This window comes from Vigna unguiculata, chromosome 11 (assembly GCF_037176805.1).
Source record: "Vigna unguiculata cultivar grain cowpea cultivar isolate G323 ecotype 2 chromosome 11, ASM3717680v1, whole genome shotgun sequence".
Classification (NCBI taxonomy): domain Eukaryota; kingdom Viridiplantae; phylum Streptophyta; class Magnoliopsida; order Fabales; family Fabaceae; genus Vigna; species Vigna unguiculata.
The window spans coordinates 10279197-10292784 of record NC_140802.1 but is presented as its reverse complement, the minus strand read 5'-3'; the positions used below and the strand labels follow the sequence as shown (position 1 = coordinate 10292784).

The window sequence follows — 13588 nt, the reverse complement described above, 5'->3', positions numbered from 1 at the left end:
GCAAAAAGATATCTTCTTAGGTTTCTAGCCTAGAAAACATTTACCTGCTAACTGAGCATGGATCCTCAACTCAAATGCTTTGCACTTACCACACCCAGTCTCAAAAGAGTGTCTCTTTTCCCAGTAACTAACAATCTCAAAGGGATTCCCATTTCACTTTTTATTATTTATTAATTGTACTCTCCTTTTTTTTTCTTTTCTTTTTTTTTTATGTTGTGAAATTGACATACATTTCTCCAGTAACCAAATGCAGTGAGTGTCACCTTAGAAACCTAAAAAGAACCTCTTTATGTCTATCACTCAAAAATTATCTTCCTTAAATGTCAAGTGTCAAGGCCTCCTCTTGTGTAGTGTGTGAGTTCCCCAACAATATCTAATGTGCTTCCCAAAATATAATTGAATAAACTTAGACTTGAGTTAGATTGATGTGTATGTGATGCAAATGAAATGCAACAACTAACATGCAAGTTACCCTCCCAAGCTTAGATGTTTAAGTTGTCCCCAACATAAATAAAATAATTAAGAATATAAAGGATAGAACTCACAAAACTACTGGTGGTGGAACCGGTGCATTGTTGCCGACGTTGAAAGTAGCTTTGCTTGTGACGTGACGAGGTTGTTGCTGCTTTAAAATTGGAAAAGTCTGCAACCCATGGCAAAGTATTAATAACTACCAGCTTCTCATCTAGAAACACCGCTAAAATAGGTTGAACATCATGGTCATCCTCATTAAACTTCAGTCTTGAAAGGTAATCAATTATCAAATGTTGTTTCCCTTGCTTATCTCAGATTTCCACGTCAAACTCTTGCATTAAGAGAATCGAATGGATTGATCGTGGCTTGACGTCCTTGGATGTCTCTTCACCTCCACCTTCACTCTTGTTTAGGTCTATTCTTCTTGTAGTACTGAACAATGGCTTGAGAAATTCTAGTTGATATGCACAATGTACCACTTCTTCATCACTCACTTCTTCACTCAACTCCTTTGTTTGCATTCTAGATAACAAAGTTCTCTCTAGTGGATTTTTCCTCACATGATTATCCATTTTCTCTAACACAGGAGACTCAATTATTTCAGCCCAAAAACAATCCTTCTTGTCCAGCTTGTGTTTTACTGCTTCATTTATTGAGAATGTGACTTTGTCATCAACTACTCTTAACATCAATTCACCTTGTTGTACATCTATCAATGCTCTTCCCGTGGCTAAAAATGACCTTCCCAATATAATTGGGACTTTAACATCTTCTATGTCAAGGAACACAAAATCCACTAGAAAGATAAATTTATCAACCTTTACTAAGACGTCCTTCACTACTCCATAAGGATAAGCCACTAGAGAGTTATCATAGTGGGCTTCACTTCTCCAATACCCAACCTTTTAAAAATGGATAAAGGCATCAAATTGATGCTTGCTCCAAGATCACACAATGCCTTACCACTATATTTCCAATGTCACATGGAATCACAAAGCTTCTTGGATCCTTCAACTTGGGAGGTAACTTTTTTTTAATTATTGCACTACACTCCGCTGTGAGCATTATGGTTTCATCTTCTTGAAGCTTCCTTTTCTTAGACAACAAGTCATTCATAAATCTAGCATAACTTGGCATTTTCTCCAATGCCTCTACAAATGGGATATTAATGTGGAGCTTCTTAAAGACATCAAGAAATCTTCCGAATTGCTTCTCTTGATCTTTCTTCTTCAACCTTTGAGGGAATGGAATAGTAGGAACATATTCTCTCATTTTTCCTTTTTCACTCTCTTCATTTTTTTCTCCCTCATAATTTTTTCGCTCATTTTTTTCACTCTCTTTTACAATATCATCTCCTTGTGCATTTTTCTCACTACTCACATCACTCTTTTTCTCATTTTCTACCAACCTCCCACTCCTCAATTGAATTGCCTTACATTGCTCCTTTGGATTTGGAATGGTGTCACTATAGGGAATGTTCCAAGAGACCTCTCTGAGATTTGTCGTGAAAGTTGACCAATTTGATTCTCCAACTTCCGGATTGAAGCTTCATGATTCTTCAGATTAATCATTGTCTCATTCATGAAATTAGAAGTCTGCTCCACAAATGTTGAGGTTTGCACAGTTAATTTCTCCACAGCACTCTCCAAAGTAGACATCTTGTTTCCTTGGATACTAGATTGTGCTTGATATTTATAAGGAGGCCTTGGTTTATTGGATTGATTTGAACCACTCCAAGGTTTGTTTGGTGGGCTCCTCCAATTTGAAAAATTATTAGCAAACTGATTTTGTTGTTGACCCATTCCATTCACCTGTGCCTCTTGTTGAGTTACTTGACACTCACCATTTTGATGCATTCCTCCACAAAAATCTCATAGAAGAGATGTTGTATTAACTGCTTTTGCTTGCATATTACCCAACTTTTGCGTCAACTCAGTAATTTGTTGTGTTAACAACTTGTTTTGGGCAAGGATAGCATCCAATGTATTAACCTCCAACACTTTAGCTTTTCTATTTTCTCGGTCAAACTACATATTCACTATATTACTTGCCATTAACTCAAGAGTCTCCAAAGCTTCCTCAGGTGTTTTCAAATTAAATGATCCTCCACTTGTCGCATCCAGAATTGCTTTAAAAGATGGTGCAAGACCATTATAGAATATTTGGACTTGCAACCAATCTGGTAAAGCATGATGTGAACATTTCCTCAATAACTCCTTGTACCTTTCCCAAGCCTCGTACAACGATTCGGTTTCTTGTTACACAAAAGTAGTGATTTCATTCCTCATTCTCGCTGACTTGGATGGAGGAAAGTATTTGGTTACAAATTTTGTAGTCATATCTTCCCATGTAGAAATACTGCCTTGAGGTTGTGTTTGAAGCCACCTTTTAGCTTTATCCCTTAATGAGAAAGGAAAAAGCCTCAAGCGGATTGCATCATCTGAAACTCCATTAATCTTCAAAGTGTCACAAATGGCCAGAAAATTCTTCATATGAGAATTAGGATCCTCTGAACTTGCACCTCCAAATTGATTATGCTAGATGACTTGTAATAGTGCAGGCTTGATTTCAAAATTGTTGGCATGAATAGGAGGTCTCACGATGCTCCCTTGGTAATTATTTGTATTTGGCATCAAGTAGTCAAGCAAAGTCCTCCTCATAGGTTGTTCTTCAGCCATTGTTGATATGTGCTCTTTCTTATCAATTGATGGCCTTGCTTTTCTCTCTTGCTTCTTCTTTCTTGTGATACTCCTATTGTGTCTAGCAGTACAGTCAATTTATGGTATAAAATGCAAGATTTTTTCTACAACTGTACCTCGCATAAACAACTTAAAGACACAATATTCTAACAACAAAAATCACGTGAAAACAAATTAACAACAAACAAGATAATTAAAACAGAAAAAACAAAAAACCAAAAACACAAACAATTTTAACTACCTAAAAATTAAAACTCGAATCTCAAGCAAATTAGATCACTAATATCAACAGAAAAATCAATCTCCAGCAATAGCGCAAAAAACTTGATGAACGTTTGGCAAGTGAACTAATTTTTAACGTAGTAATAAAATATCATCCTCTGGGATTGACTTGTTGAATACTAGATTCCTAATTTACGTAATTTTGAGCAAATGCGAATCAATATAATTGCAAGCATGAAATTTATAACAAAAAACTTTAATCAATAGAAGAATCATTAGAGGATTGATTTCGTACTTTTTCCTATAGAATTCTACTCCTTTTCAATCGATGCAAGTAATGTAATCATCCACTTGAGTTTATTGAGAGCTGTTTACCCCTAATCCCATAGTAGGTAAAATCTATTTATTGAATTCGAACCCCCAATTCCTTAGGTCAGTTTACAAAAATTCAATAAAATCATGAAAAATCAATAATCATCTCTATTGCAAACTAATTAGATATGCCTAATTTCCCAATTGTGACATAATCTAACTTAACTTGTTTATAATCGCAAACAATCCCCTATTTCCCAATTGTGAAATTGCTCATAAATAAAGGATAAAACCATAAATATAGCACTAAGATGAAGAACATTAACAAAACATCAAATATAAAGAGTAGAACCTATAATCCAAAGTCTTACATGTTAGGAATCCAAGTGTGAGTCTAAGTCCCACATTGACTAGAATTGAGAAAGTAGAGCACTATATAAGAATAAAGACCCGTAAACCCATTGCCTTAAGGTTTTGGGTTGAGAGTGGTGTCAGTGCCTTATATGGTTGGGCTCAGATCTCATTGGTGTTGTATGTCCCTAGTGAAACCCCCTCTGTAAACCTAACAAGTGGTATCAGAGCCATTTTTCTTAGTATGCTCTGTGGTTGCAGCATTGTCTGATCTTCCACATTAGAAAGGATTTGGTTTCTATTTTTCTTCTTGGGAATCTCAGTTTAGAGAAGTAGTGGGAGCTTTGGTTAAAAGCCGCAGCAGGAGCTTTGGTCAAAAGCCGTAGCAGGAGCTTTGGTCAAAAGCTGTAGCAGGAGCTTTGGTCAAAGACAACAGGAGCTTTGGCCAAAGGCAGCAGGAGCTTTGGTCAAAGGCAACAAGAGCTTTGGTCAAAAGTAGCAAGAGCAATGGCATTGGAAGAAGGGAAGGTGGGGATTGAGAAGTTTGATGGTAGTGACTTCGGGTTCTGGAAGATGCAGATAGAGGACTACCTGTATCAGAAGAAGTTGTATCTACCCTTAACAAGGCATAATCCAACCGACATGGAGCAGTCAGAATGGGATTTGTTAGATCGGCAGACACTCGGTGTGATCCGGTTGACATTAGCCAAGAATGTTGCGTTCAACATCATGAACGAGAACACAACCGTAGATTTGATGAAGGCATTGTCAAATATGTATGAGAAGCCATCTGCAGCCAATAAAGTGTATTTGATTCGCAGGCTAGTCAACCTAAAAATGGGTGAAGGTAACTCAATTACTAATCATATTAGTGAATTTAATACAATTATTGCGCAGTTGACATCAGTGCAGATAACATTTGATGATGAGGTGAAAGCATTAATTTTATTATCATCTCTTCCGGAAAGTTGGAGTGCAACTGTTACTGCAGTTAGTAATTCTGCAAGTAATAGTAAGTTGAAGCTTGATAACATCCGTGACTTGATTTTAAGCGAAGATGTTCGCAGGAAAAGTTCAAGAGATTCTTCCAGTTCTAGTTCTGGTTCAGCATTGAGTACTGAAACTAGAGGAAAAAGTAGCCAGAAAGGTCGTAATCAAGGTCGAGGCAAATAAAAGTCTAGAGAGAAATCAAAACCAAAATTCCATAATGATATCACTTTTTGGAATTGTCAGAAAAGGGGTCACTTTATAAATCAATGTAGGGCTCCAAGGAAGAACAACAACAACAAGAGGCAAGATAATGATCAATCAACAAATGCAGCAACTGATGAAATTGAAGATGCACTATTATGTAGTCTAGATAGTTCTATTGACTCATGGATTATGGACTCAAGTGCGTCATTTCATACTACACCTTCCTTAGAATTATTATCTAACTATGTTCCAGGAAAGTTTGGGAAGGTCTACCTTGAAGATGGAAAATCTCTCGATATTATAGGAAGAGGTGATATCAATATCAGAACCTCTAATGGAAGTGTGTGGACTTTGAATACTGTCAGACATATTCCTGCCCTAAAGAGAAACTTAATATCTATAGGGCAATTGGATGATGAGGGGCATTACACCACCTTTGGAGATGGACATTGGAAGGTAATGAAAGGTAATCTTGTTGTTGCTCGTGGAAAGAAGCGAGGATCTCTTTACATGATTGCAAATGAGGATATGATATCAGTTACAGAAGTTGGCAACAGTTCCTCTTTCTGGCATCAGAGACTTGGGCATATGAGTGAGAAAGGAATGAAGCTAATGGTCTCAAAAGGTAAAATACCTAACTTGAAGCATGTTGATGTTGGACCTTGCGAACATTGTATCTTTGGAAAGCAGAAAAAGGTTAGCTTCTCCAAAACAAGTAAGTCGTCTAAAGTTGAAAGACTAGCACTAGTGCATACAGATGTTTGGGGGCCAGCTCTAGTGAAATCTCTTGGAGGTTCACAGTATTATGTAACCTTCATTGATGACTCTACAAGAAAGGTATAGGTTTATTTTCTTAAAAATAAATCTGATGTGTTTTCTGTGTTTAAAAGGTGGAAACAGGGGGTTGAGACTCAAACAGGTTTAAAGAGTAAATGTTTGAAGTCTGATAATGGTGGAGAATATGACAGTAGTCAATTCAAGGAGTTTTGTTCAAAGAACGGGATCAGAATGATCAAGACGGTTCCAGGAACACCAGAACAAAACGGTGTGGCAGAAAGAATGAACAGAACCTTGAATGAGAGAGAAAGATGTATGAGAATCCAGTGAGGATTACCCAAGGTATATTAGGCAGATGCAATAAGCACAACAGCCTATCTCATAAACAGAGGACCATCAGTTCCTTTAGGCTATCAGTTACCTGAACAAGTATGGTCTGGAAATGTGGTAAACCTTTCACATCTGAAAGTTTTTTGTTGTGCTTCATATATTTTGTTGAACTCTAATAGTAGAGATAAATTGGACCTTAAGGCAAATCGATGCTATTTCATTGGCTATGGATCTGACATGTATGACTACAGGTTTTGGGATGACCAAAACAAGAAAATCATCAAAAGTAGAAATGTTACTTTTAATGAAAACATGTTCTATAAGGACAGGACTGCAGAATTTGCAAATGCAAATAAACAGCCAGAGCAGGTATCATTAGAAGAAATTTCAGAAAGTGATGTAGTCAACAAAAGGCAGAATACAGAAGTAGAGCTTGAGTCAGAGTCTGGGTCAGAACCTGAACAGATAGTAGAGTTAGTAACTCCTGAATTACCGACTAGAAGGTCTTGCAGAACAATTGTAGCACCACAACGGTACTCTCCTTCATTGCATTACTTGTTGTTGACTAATGCTGGTGAGCCAGAGCATTTTGCTGAGGCTATGTAGGGAGATGAATCTATTAAGTGGGAGCTAGCGATGGAAGATGAGATAAAGTCTCTTCAGAAGAATAAGATATGGTCTTTAACCAAGCTTCTAGAAGGAAAGAAGGTTTTGCAAAACAGGTGGGTCTATCGGTTAAAAGAAGAACCAGATGGCAGCAAACAATATAAGGCCAAACTCGTAGTGAAAGGGTTCCAACAGAGACAAGGAATTGACTTCACAGAAATTTTCTCTCCTGTTGTCAAGATGACTACCATCAAAGTTATCTTGAGTATAGTAGCTGTAGAAAATCTTCATCTGGAGGAGTTAGATGTGAAAACTGCATTTCTACATGGAGATCTTGAAGAAGAAATATTTATGTCACAACCAAAAGGTTTTGAAGTACAAGGCAAAAAGAATCTTGTATGCAAGCTTCATAAAAGTTTGTATGGGTTGAAACAAGCACCGAGACAATGGTACAAGAAGTTTAATGAGTTCATGAGAAACTCAGGATTTCACAGATGTGAAGAAGATCATTGTTGTTACGTGAAGAAATATGTTAACAGCTATATTATTCTTGCCTTGTATGTTGATGACATGTTGATTGCTAGTACTAATATGGCAGAAATTGACAGGTTGAAGAAACAATTGTCAGAAAATTTTGAAATGAATGATCCTTGTCCAGCCAAGCAAATTCTTGGTATGAGAATTTTCAGGGATAGATCTGAAGGTATTCTGAACTTATCTCAGGAAAAATATATAGAAAATTGCTTAACAGGTTCAATGTTGGAAATGCTAAAACCAGGAATACACCTTTGGGAACTCACTTAAAGTTCTCAAAAAGGCAATCTTCTCAGACAGAGAAAGAAGAAACTCACTTAAATTCTCTGTGTCTATTTTCTCTCCTTTATTCTTTCCTTTATTATCTTGTTCCTAAGAAGTGGTATCAGAGCCGATGGTTAAAACCGGCTCAGACGAGTGCAGTATGGTCCTAGTATCGAAAGTCTTCTTGGCAAGGGTCCCAGGTAAGGGTTCCAGGTAAGCGTGTCCCATTAAGAAAAACGACGGTACAGAAAAGGGCAGAAAAAGGAGTACTCATGGTTGGGAATGCTTCCGCTAGAGGGAGAGTGTACCAATGTGGTTGACGGAACTCACCCTTGAGGGGGAGATTGTTAGGAATCCAAGTGTGAGTCTAAGTCCCACATTGACCATAATTGAGAAAGTAGAGCACTATAAGAATAAAGACCCATAAACCCATTGCCTTAAGGTTTTGGGTTGAGAGTGGTGTTAGTGCCTTATATGGTTGGGCTCAAATCTCATTAGTGTTGTATCTCCCCAATGAAACCCCCTCTGTAAACCTAACATTACATCAATCCTCCAACAAAAAGAAATTAGTTCTGCATAATGAAAATCAAAACTCTAAACAGTAGCCAAAAAACCAGACGAAAATAGAGAGGAAGAAGAAGAAGTTTTTTTACATGAACGCCTCCCTTTTATCTTTTCCCTACATTCTCTCCTTTGCTGAGATAATTTTCTCTCTCCTCTAACCGTTTCCCCCTATCTCTCCTCTTTATATTTTCTTTTCCTTTTAAGTCTTTGTCAGTCCATGTAATCTTTAAGTTTCTCGCTAGAAAATCCATAGGTTGTGGAAAAATCCACAGGCCACCTATGGAACACTCTATTTTGCACAGATCTTCTGAAGCAAACTCCATAGGTCGTGGAAAAACCCACCAGGCACTTGTGGAACACACAATTTTTTATCCTCCAATTCCCTACAAAAAAACCATAGGTCGTGGAAAAATCCACCAGGCACCTATGGAACAAACTGTTTTGAAACTCGCATCTTTGAAGCCAAATCCATAAGTTGTGGAAGACTCCACCAGGCACTTGTGGAACATGCTATTTTGTGTCTAACTTACTCCCTTCAGACCTGTTTACACAAACAACGCACCAATCCAAATGTATGATCCGAAACTAGATAATGCATGATTAAATGAGTCCAATAATGCACAAATGAATAAAAATTCCCTAAACTAATGCATGAATATACCTATATATTATATGCTCATCAAATATGATGTTAAATATTAAATTTCTTATTACTAAATGATTTTTTTCTTAAATTATTGTATTGAATGTGGCATGCATATTAGTATTCATTATTTGTCTATTATTAGATAAAATTTAAATTGTGTTTTATTTTGTAGTTTGAAATATGAGAATCATTATAAATATTAGAAATATTTGATCTGTTAAACATGTTGAGATTGAAGCTGAAGGTGTCTATTTAATACATTGATTTGTTTAGTACTTCTCCAATTTTAAATAACGTAATTTTTATTTAAATTTATTAAAGGTTTTATTAAACATAATTATTTTGAATCTTGAATTCTTTGGTGGGACAGTTTGAGAAGAGTAATCACGTTTTATTAGTTGATTAATATAAATTATAATCTAAATTTCATATATTTGACTCAATTTTGGTTTATTACACTTTGTTTTGATCTTCAGATGCATATTTGATTGTGAAGATTGTTTCATCACTTTCATTTTGTGTCATTTGAAGATCAAGATGAAATGCTACCAAAATTTTGTAAAACATGTTGATTGCAATTTATATACTATTCAATTATAATAAAAGTGAATCCTCTCAAATGATATGGTCAAACCTTTTATGAGAAAAAGTGAGATTTGCATGCATTGATACAAAACTAATTTTGATCACGTATCTATAGAACATAAATATGGATTGAGGTTGGATTAATTTACCACATATAAGTGATGATTACGAGAAAGGGGTGGAAGAGTTTATACAATTCGCTCAACTTAATGTTGGTACTAAAAATAAAGTAAGGATGAGTGTTCTTTTGTGAATTGTTTGAATTGGAGAAGATTGGATGTTGCCAAAATTAGAGAACACCTTTTGTGCGATGGATTTCTGAAGAATTATACAACATGAACGTGGTGTAACATCCCGACCGGATATTATGGATTTAAATATTAAAATAGAGAAATATAATTAAATTGCATTTACTGAAATATCATTTTCCCAAAATGCGGGAAATTTTAAAACTTTTATTACCTCAACGATAATCCAAAAATCCATGATAATAAATACTATTATAATTGTCCAAAAGTCTAGTAATATCCATGTTTACAATTTATTTGAAATCATAAAAACAATATAAAACTCTAAGAAAATCCTTCTCCCAAGTCTAGCCCCGCTCCAGCTCTACGCTCCACCAGAACCACCTACAATGTCATCTGCTCCTGTGTACCACGTACACGATCATCGCCAAACACAAGCAGATAGAGTGAGCTAAAGGAATATAAACATATGCAACAATTTATACAACAACAAACACACATTAAAGGAACTCCATCCTTTGGTCTCATCACACATAGCCACAACCATGTAATCCATGTTCTATGTCTTTCGTTGATAATCTCAAGCTATCGTTGTTATCCAACCTACAAGCCACCACTTGTAGAACACATGCAGGAACACTCGCTATTCTGAGCCACAACTCAAAGAATGCTCGTATTACCCTCCATCCTAAGCCACAACTCCAGGAATACTCCAGCATCTGACCCTTGAGATATTGCCCAACGCCTCGTAGACCATGTGCATCCAAAGCAAGCAAAACACAATGTCTGCTTCATCAAAAATCGTCTGGCGCTCCACACGAGTCGCTAGGCGCAAAAGGCTTACAGATCGCCTGACGGACACCTTACGCCGTTCGGCGCCATACACTTTCCAGAGCCTCTACCAGATCTTTTCTGCCTGGCGCGATCACATTTTCTGCCAGGCGCCATGCATTCCAAGCTTCTCTGGTTTTCCCTTATCACCTGGCAGCCCACCCGAAACTACCAAGCAGCACACCCCAAGCCACTAGGCACCACACCAGTAGCGTCACTACTACTGGTTTTGGGCACTTTGAAACAAATTCCAAAGAACCCCAAGCAGTATACATACAATCCATAACATGAAATATGATTATCCAGTCATAATCACATGACTGGATCATAGTCCAACACAATCCTAAACAACCAAACAATATACAAAAGCAGGAAGAATACATAACCATTGCTCAAAATATCGCATAGGCAATAAAATAGTAATAATGATAATAATAAAAAAATAACAATAACAATAATAATAATAATAATAATAATAATAATAATAAAAAGAAACAATACAAATAAAAAATAATAATAATAATAATAATAAAATAAAATGAAACAATAATACTAATAAGATAAAATAATAATAATAAAACAATAAATATGAAATAAAGCAATGATAATAAATAATAATGATAATAAAATAAAATAATAATAATAAAATAATAGTAAAATAAAATAATAACAATATTAAAGATAAAGATAATTATAAAATAAAATAAAATGAAAATAATAATAATCATAATAATCATAATAAAAATAGTAATATTAATAATAAAATAATAACAAAATAATAATAATAATATAAATAATAATAATTATTATTAAAATAATAATAATAATAATAATAACAACAGTAATAAAACGAAATTTTAAAAATAAAAATAATAATAATGAAAATATTAATAAAATAAAAAGAAACAACAATAATAATAAAAGAATAATATTAATAAAATAAAATAACAATAATAATAAAACAATAATAATAAAACAATAGTAAAATAAAATAAATAAAATAATAATAATAATAACAATAAAGATAATTATAAAATAAAATAAAATGAGAATAATAGTAATAATAATAATAATAAAAATAGTAATACAAATTATAATAATAATATAAATATAAATAATAATTATTATCATAATATTAATAATCATAAAACGAAATTTTATAAGTAAAAATAATAATAAAATAAAATGATGAAATAATAATAAAACATAAAATAAAATAATCAATAAAACAAAACAATGATAAGAAAAATAATATAATAAAATAATAGTAAAATAAAATAAAATAATAATATTAATGAATATAATTATAAAATAAAATAAAATGAAATTAATTATAATAATCAAAATAATAACAAAAATAAACATAATACAAATAAAAATAATAATAAAAATAAATATGATAGTAGTTGTAATAATAATAATAAAATAATAATAAAATAAAAATAAAAATAAAAACAATAATAATAATAGAAATAATTATTATTAGTATTATTATAATTATAATTATAATTATAATAAAATAATAATAATAATAGTAAAATAAAATAAGATAATAATAATAATGTATAACAATATATAAAAAGGATTCCTCTTTTTGTATCCACTTTTCATTTTCCAATTTTACCCTTAATTGTTATTTTAAAAATTAATTATTTTATAATTAATTTATTTTTAACCGTTTTTTTAAATGTTTTTTATTCTCATCATTATTCTAAAAATCGTTTTTTAACAGTTATTTTATTTAACAACTATTTTAAAATTTGTTATATATGTTTTAAAAATAAATATTATTGATCTTATTAAAATTAAAAAATACGGATACACATACGTGACAACGCCTGTGTGTTCGCTAGTACATAATAATAAGGATAATAATAATAATAATGGTAAAATACAATAAAATAAATAATAAGAATAATAAAAATAATATTAAGTGTGCTGTATTTAGAAGAAAAACTCTAAACATCTCGTCAAGCCAAAAAGAAAAAAATCATGATAATCATAACAATGATTGGGTTACAAAAGCCAAAAAGAAGAATCATGATAATCATAGCAATGATTGGGTCACAAAGAGAACTCAATACAACAGAAACGACAAACACACATACTCTCTCTAAAACCACATACGACAAACATCAAGAAGTTAAACGATACAAGGATTTGATTCAGGAGAAAGTTTTCATGCATAAAAAAGAAAGTTTAATGTGGGACTACCAAGATTCAAACCCATAATCATGCCAATGTCCAAACCAATGGACAACCATTTAACCAATTCATGTTTCATGATACATCACAAAATTCTATAAATATGTTATCACTCCTCATGACCCAACACATTATTAAAATAATAATAATAATTTAAATAACACATAAATGACAAACATGGAACCTGAACCCAAGTCCTTTCACATAATAAAATACTCTCAACCATTTGAACTAGTACTTTTCCACATCATACATGTCAGAATTAAATGTCATAAAGGATCCCATTAACCGCATTTATTAATTATTTATTTATTTAATTAATTGAATTTCGTGGGTCTTACATTCCCCCAACTTATAAAATTTTTGTCCTCGAAAATTGAGTTCACCTGGGAAAATGCAGATAGGATTGCCTCAACCTTCCTTTATCTGAAAATTCTCCCTTCTTGGTCTCTATCCTTTTTATTTCAACCATCCCCTCATATGTTTCCCCATTTTTCCTTTCGACCTCAACCCTATGTTAAGTTGTAGTATCAATTTAACTCTGCCACTCTATGGCACACACATGCGCTGACACCTCTCCTTATTCTAACTGTTAAATTCAATTCCTCTTATCAAACTTGTGGTATTAGTCCAAGGAACTCATTCTTGAAGATCCCCTTGCCTAACGCGTTGCTTTTGGGTTCTAACGTCGCTCTTAGGCTCATCAACCCAACTTAGCTTTCCTTGCTCACCGAGATATCCTTATG

The 13588-nt window shown here is 33.5% G+C and overlaps 1 non-coding gene and 1 pseudogene across 1 annotated transcript; one reads left to right on the top strand and one right to left on the bottom strand.

The window, feature by feature from the left end:
- Nucleotides 1-785: 785 nt before the first annotated feature.
- Nucleotides 786-3296, bottom strand: LOC146880986 (uncharacterized; annotated as a pseudogene).
- On the top strand, nt 2659-2765 carry LOC114170900 (small nucleolar RNA R71). Its single transcript, XR_003601255.2, has one exon. It is a non-coding gene; the product is annotated as a small nucleolar RNA R71 (small nucleolar RNA).
- Nucleotides 3297-13588: the final 10292 nt, after the last annotated feature.